Raw genomic sequence first — 7,437 nt, 5'->3', positions numbered from 1 at the left:
GATAAAGATAATTACCATCACTGGAAGGTAAAGATGCATCTTCATTTACTTTCTCAAGATGAGGCCTATGTAGAGGTCCTCATGTACCAATGAGAGCTGTAACTGGAAATGAGCCATCTTTCCCCAAGCCAAGGCATGAATGGTCTGATCCTGATATTGAACAAGTCAGGAAAGATAAGAAGGCCATGAATATCCTGTTTAATGGAGTTGATGGTGATATGTTTGACAACATCATCAATTGCAAAACTGCCAAGGATGTTTGGGACACTATACAGATTATCGGCACTGAGCAAGTTAGAGAAAATAAGATGCAGCTACTGATTCAGCAATATGAGCATTTTCATAGTGAAGAAAGTGAGTCTCTCACTGACATCTTTAGTAGGTTTCAAAGACTACTAAATGCTCTGAAGCTGCATGGAAGGGTCTATCAGACAAAAGACTCCAAAATGAAATTCCTTAGATCTCTTCCAAAGGAATGGAAACCAATGACAGTCTCATTAAGAAACTCTCAAGATTATAAGGAGTTTACTTTGGAGAGACTGTATGGCATCCTGAAGACTTATGAGCTTGAAATAGAGCAAGATGAGAGGATGGAGAGAGGAAAGAAGAAACGAGGATCCATTGCACTAGTTGCTGAGTTAGAAAAAGAGAAGGAGATGAAGATGGAAGCTGTTGAATCAACTTCAAGGGTCTGTGAAAACAAGGGCAATGGGCTGGTAGCTAAAAATGAAGATTCTTTGAGCCAAGATGACATGGAGGATATTGATGAACATCTAGCATTTCTTTCCAGAAGATTTTCCAAGCTCAAGTTCAAGAAGAACTTTGGAGCAGCCAAGCCAAATAGAAACATGGTGGATAAATCAAAATTCAAATGTTTCAAATGTGGCTTGGCAGGGCACTTTGCCAATGAGTGTAGAAAGTCAGATTCCAACATAAAGAAGTTTGAGCCTGTGGATTATAGATAGAAATACTTTGAGTTGCTCAAACAAAAGGAAAGGGCTTTCATTACACAAGAAAATGACTGGGCTGCAGATGGTCTGGATGAAGATGAAGATGTCAGTTCTGTCAATCTAGCCCTAATGGCCAAGTCTGATGAAACAGAGACAAGTTCTTCAAGTAATCAGGTAATTACTACAAACCTTGCACATTTATCTAAAGCTGAGTGTAATGATGCTATAAATGACATGTCTATAGAGTTATATCATTTGTGTATTACACTTAAGTCTCTTACTAAAGAAAATGCTAAAATCAAAGAAAACAATTTGTTTTTAAGTGAGAGGAATAATGTGCTAGAGTCTCAGTTCATTGATTTTGAAAAATTAAGAATTGAGTGTAAGATTGCTAAGGAGGAATTAACTGAGTCCTTGAAGAAAGAAGAAATTTTGAAGAAGCAGCTTGAACATGAAAAGGAGGTGATTAAGGCATGGAAAACATCTAGAGATGTTCATGCTCAAATTACCAAAGTTCAAGGGATTGAGTCCTTTTGTGATGCAGCCTGGAAGAAGAACAAGGAGAAGCTAGATCCAAATTTGGTTGAAGGAGTGCTAACAGATGTAGACTCGACGGATGATGAGGGTCATCCGTTAGATAACAAAAAGGGTTATCCGTCGAGTGATGTAAATCCTCATCCGTCGACTGTGAGCAAGCCTATCAGTAAAGCCAAACTCGTTAAGTTAAATGAAAAGTATGGATCAGTTTCCAAGAATTTTGTTATAAGTTAATCGAGTCAAGTTAAGAAAGGGAAAAAGGCTAATGTTGGTCATATGAAGTCAAGCAATTGAGTGACAGACTTGAAAAGATTGAGATTAAAACAGAGGCTAAAAAGAAAAATAATAGAAATGGTAAAGTAGGGATTAACAAACACAATAACTACACCTGATAAATATGCTCCAAGAAAAATCTGTGTCAAGTGTGTTAGTGTAAACCATTTGTATGTTAATTGCAAATCTGCCATGCCTACTTCCATATTTGTGCCATCTCACTTTCCCAACATGAATGCCATACCTCCTATGCCTATGAATGTTATGTCTACACAGAATATGAATGCACAGTTTGCTAATATGCAATTTGCACCTAATCCTTATTATGCTGCATTTAGTATGCCACAAATGCCATTTAGCATGCCTTACTGGAATAACATGTTCACTAGCAGCATGTCATTCCCTGTTAATCAAAGTATGCATGATAATTCTATTATGATGAATGATTTCAAAGGCCCAATTCAAATGACTAAGGATGAATCTGATATCCCCAAGTCAAATGAGATAAAGCCTAAGAAACAGAAAAAGAAAGCTAATAAGGCAGGACCCAAGGAAACTTGGGTACCAAAATCAACTTGATTTGATTTTGATTTGTGCAGGGAAACAGAAAGAATCTATGTTACTTGGATAGTGGTTGTTCAAGATACATGACTGGTGATTCTACCCTGCTCACAGAGTTCAAGGAGAGAGTTGGCCCTAGTATTACTTTTGGAGATGACAACAAGGATTATACTGTGTGATATGGCTTGATTTCAAAAGACAATGTCATCATTGAGGAGGCTGCCTTAGTGGATGGTCTCAAGTATAATTTGCTGAGTATCAGCCAGCTTTGTGATAAAGGCAATTCAGTAACCTTCAACTCAGAAGCCTGTGTTGTGACTAACAAGAGGAGCAACAAAGTGGTTCTCACTGGTGTGAGAAAAGGAAATATGTACCTATTTGACTTTAACTCATCTAATGTGGAATCTGTTACTTGTCTTCTCAGCAAAGCAAGTCAGGATGAAAGTTGGCTATGGCACACGAAGCTATCCCATCTAAACTTCAAGACCATGAATGAGCTAGTAAAGAAAGAACTGGTTAGAGGCATTCCTCTAGTGGAGTTTTCTAAGGATAGATTGTGTGATGCCTGCCAAAAGGGAAAGCAGATTAAAGCATCATTCAGAAAGAAACTTGATTCAACAATTGAAGAACCTTTGCAACTGCTACACATGGATTTGTTTGGACCAGTCAATGTGTTGTCCATTTCAAGGAAAAGATTTTGCCTAGTACTTGTATATGATTTCTCAAAGTTATCTTTGACATAATTCCTAAAGTCTAAAGATGAGGCTAGTGAAATCATAATCAATCACATAAGGCAAGTCAATAATCATCCTGATTTTAAAGTTAGAAGAATCAGGAATGACAATGGAACTGAGTTCAAGAATTCTGTCATGAGAGCATTTTGTGAAGAAAATGGAATTTTGCATGAGTTTTCAGCAGCAAGAACCCCATAACAGAATGGAGTACTGGAAAGGAAGAACAAATCGCTTATTGAAGCTGCCAGGACAATGCTTGAAGAATCTAAATTGCCAACATATTTCGGGGCTGAAGGTATAAATACTGCATGCTACACTCAGAATATTTCTCTGATCAATCAAGAAAAATGCATGACTCCCTATCAATTGTTCAAGAACAAGAAGACAACTCTAAATTTTCTTCATGTCTTTGGCTGTAAATGTTATATCTTGAGAAATTAAACTAATCAGAATGGGAAGTTTGAGGCTAAAGCAGATGAAGGACTTTTTGTAGGATATGCTGTTGGTAAAGCATATAGAGTCTACAATCTAAGAACCAACATAGTTATGGAATCAATACATGTTGTGTTTGATGATAAAAAGATTGAAGGATTGCAAGATGGAGACTACCATGAGAACCTCAAATTTGACAATGTGGAGATGGTTAGTGATGACAATGATGATGAAAGTGATCAAGAAATAGTATCAAAAGATAATGCAGAAAAATTCACTACAAATGAAGCACAAAATTCAACATCTGTCGAGTTGCATAATGCTTTATCCGTCGGGAGACTATCTGCGTTATCCGTCGGTAGACAACCAGCTTCATCCTTCGGAACTCAAAATTCACCATCCGTCGGGTTATTAAAAGAAGTTGGAAATCAGAATAGATCGCCTATAGAAAGTTCCCCTTTCTCAAATCAAAGATCCACAAACTCAGGGGGAGTTTCTAATAATCAAAACTCAATCACACATCAAGGCAACAATGAGGCATCTTCATCTAGAGCTAATCTACCTCAACAAAGGAAATGGACAAAGGATCACCCATTTGAGCTCACCATTGGTGATGTTTCTTCTAGGGTTCAAACCAGGAGAGTAACTCAAGAAGAATGTCTATACAACAGCTTTCTTTCCAAGGAAGAACTAAAGAAGGTAGAAGAAGCTTTGTTGGATCCTGATTGGATTTTAGCTATGTAGGAGGAGCTAAACCAATTTGAGAGGAATAATGTATGGAAGCTGGTGCCCAAACCTAAAGGAAAGAATCCTATAGACACCAAATGGGTATTCAGAAACAAGATGGATGAAAATGGCATAGTAGTCAAGAACAAAGCTAGATTGGTTGCTAAGGGCTATTGTCAACAAGAAGGAATAGATTTTGATGAAACATTTGCTCATGTTGCAAGACTTGAAGCCATCAGAATCTTCTTAGCCTATGCAGCCCATGCCAATTTCAAGGTCTATCAAATGGATGTCAAAAGTGCCTTTCTGAATGAAGATTTGGAGGAGGAAGTTTATATAAATCAACCTCCTGGTTTTGAAGATCCAAATTTTCCAGAACATGTCTATTATCTTTTGAAAGCACTTTATGGACTAAAGCAAGCACCTAGAGCCTGGTATGACACTTTATCAAAGTTCCTTTTGGAAAATCACTTCACAAGAGGTACTGTAGATAAAACTGTATTCTTTAAAAATGTTAATGGCTCTAGCATACTTGTTCATATTTATGTAGATGGTATTATTTTTGGCTCTACAGATGAGAAACTTTGCAAAAAGTTTGCCAAACTGATGCAGAGTAAGTATGAAATGAGTATGATGGGAGAACTAACTTACTTTCTTGGTTTGCAAGTTAAGCAAGTTAGTGATGGAATATTCATTAGTCAAACTAAATACATTTTTGATCTTTTAAAGAATTTTGATCTAATGGATTGCACATCTGCAAAAACTCCCATGGCTACTGCAACTAAGCTTGAATTAAACACTACTGAAAAGTCTGTGGATATTTCAAGTTATAGGGGCATGGTTGGCTCACTTATGTACTTAACAGCTAGTAGGCCAGATATAATATTTGCTACATGTTTGTGTGCTAGATTTCAGGCTGACCCTAGAGAATCTCACTTGGTAGCTATTAAGAGAATTTTCAGATATCTCAATGGAACACCAAAACTTGGCATTTGGTACCCTAGAGATTCTGGTTTTGATCTAACTGGTTACTCAGATGCAGACTATGCAGGTTGTAGAATTGATAGAAAAAGTACTACAGGAACCTGTCAATTTCTAAAAAACAAGCTTGTGTCCTAGTTCAGTAAAAAGCAAAATTCAGTTTCTGCTTCTACAACTAAAGCTGGATATATTGCTGCTGGAAGTTGTTGTGAATATGGTGTGCACTTGATGATTACCTAAACAAAACATCAAAGTAGATTTTACTTAGTGAAATAATGTAGCACTCGACGGATAAGAATTATAGTCCCGACGGATAACTCAGTTTGAGTACCGACGGATGAGTAATTTATTATCCATCGAGTGAGTAGCTTATATAATGATAAGTTTGTAGCATAGTGTTGTATGCACCTTTGTATAGAATCTGTAGTAGCATATAAGTCATGTTGACTTTAACTAGATATGCAAAATAGGTTGATTAACTATACATAAGCAATGTCTTGTAATTCTGTATAAGTGAAATGAAGTCAAGTGCCAAAATAGCTATCAACGGATGCTTAACAAAGCTTCGACGGATGATCAAATGACTTTCAACGGATGTTCAAAATAGTAGTCGACGGATGATCAAGTAAGTCATCGACGGATGATCTGAAAGTCGACGGATGATAATATCAAGATTCAAACATCAGTTGAACAGTGAAAGCTGACACACAGCCGTCGAGATTGGATACAAACACACTGTGGAAGCCCATTAACTGGGTAATAGAGGACAAAAAGCAGCAAAGATCAAGACTGTTAGATTTTATATTTATTCAGTTCTTTTGACTTTGTAATCTTGGTAATATATATAAACCAAGAGAGTAGCAAATAGAAAAAGAACTAAGAAAACTAAGTGAGCTTAGAAACAAACATAGAGAAATCTTTGTAAGCACTATCTTTAGCATTTCCTGTATTCTTAGTTGTTCTATCTTGTATAAGCAGCTGTGAGCATTTCTGCACACAGAGTTCTCTCGATATATTAATATATATCTCTGGTGGAATTGTTTAAATCCACCAGAAAGGTTTTAAAGACTCTTGTTTTTAATTACTCTTGTTTTGATTCATTAAAGTTTATATTCCGCATTATGCTAATCAAAACAGATATATCTATAATAGAGTTGAACATTTTTATTTCAAGAAAAAGGTAAAGAATTTCATTCAACCCCCCTTCTGTAATTCTTGCTATATTGTTAAGGGACTAACAATTGGTATTAGAGCAAGCTCTTAATCTACAAAGAGTTTAAAGATCAAAACAATTCAGCAAGATGAACAAGAAAGATGTTGGAGTCAAGATTCCTTTTCTGGATAAAGATAATTACCATCATTGGAAGGTAAAGATGCATCTTCATATGCTTTCTCAAGATGAGGCCTATGTGGACGGCATAGAAAGAGGCCCTCATGTTTCAATGAGAGCTGCAACAGGAAATGAACCATCAGTTCCAAAGCCAAGGCATGAATGGTCTGATCCTGATCTTGAACAAGTCAGGAAAGATAAAAAGGCCATGAACATTATGTTCAATGGTGTTGATGTAGATATGTTTGATAACATCATCAACTGCAAGACTGCCAAGGAAGTTTGGGACACAATACAGATAATCTGTGATGGTACTGAGCAAGTAAGAGAAAATAAAATACAGCTCCTGATTCAGCAATATGAGCATTTTCACAATGAAGAAAGTGAGTCACTCACTGACATTTTTAGTAGATTCCAAAAGCTACTAAATGCTCTTAAATTGCATGGAAGAGTCTATCAGACTAAAGACTCCAATCTGAAATTTCTCAGATCTCTTCCAAAGGAATGGAAACCAATGACAGCCTCATTGAGAAACTCACAAGATTATAAGGAGTTTACTTTGGAGAGACTGTATGGCATTCTGAAGACCTATGAGCTTGAAATAGAGCAGGATGAAAGAATGGAGAGAGGAAAGAAGAAAGGAGGATCCATTGCACTAGATGCTGAACTGGAAAAGGAGAAGGAAGTGAAGATGGAAGCTGTGGAATCAACTTTAAAGGCCTGTGAAAGCAAGGGTAAAGGGCTAGCTGCAGAAAGTGAAGATTCTTTGAGTCAAGATGACATGGAGGACATTGATGAGCACCTAGCATTCCTTTCAAGAAGATTTGCCAAGCTCAAGTTCAAGAAGAACTTTGGAGCTGCCAAGCCAAATAGAAACATGGTGGATAAGTCAAAATTCAAGTGTTTCAAATGT

Source organism: Apium graveolens, chromosome 2 (genome assembly GCF_009905375.1).
Source record: "Apium graveolens cultivar Ventura chromosome 2, ASM990537v1, whole genome shotgun sequence".
NCBI classification, from domain to species: Eukaryota; Viridiplantae; Streptophyta; class Magnoliopsida; order Apiales; family Apiaceae; genus Apium; species Apium graveolens.
The sequence above is the reverse complement of the archived record's forward strand: the minus strand, read 5'-3'. Positions refer to the sequence as shown.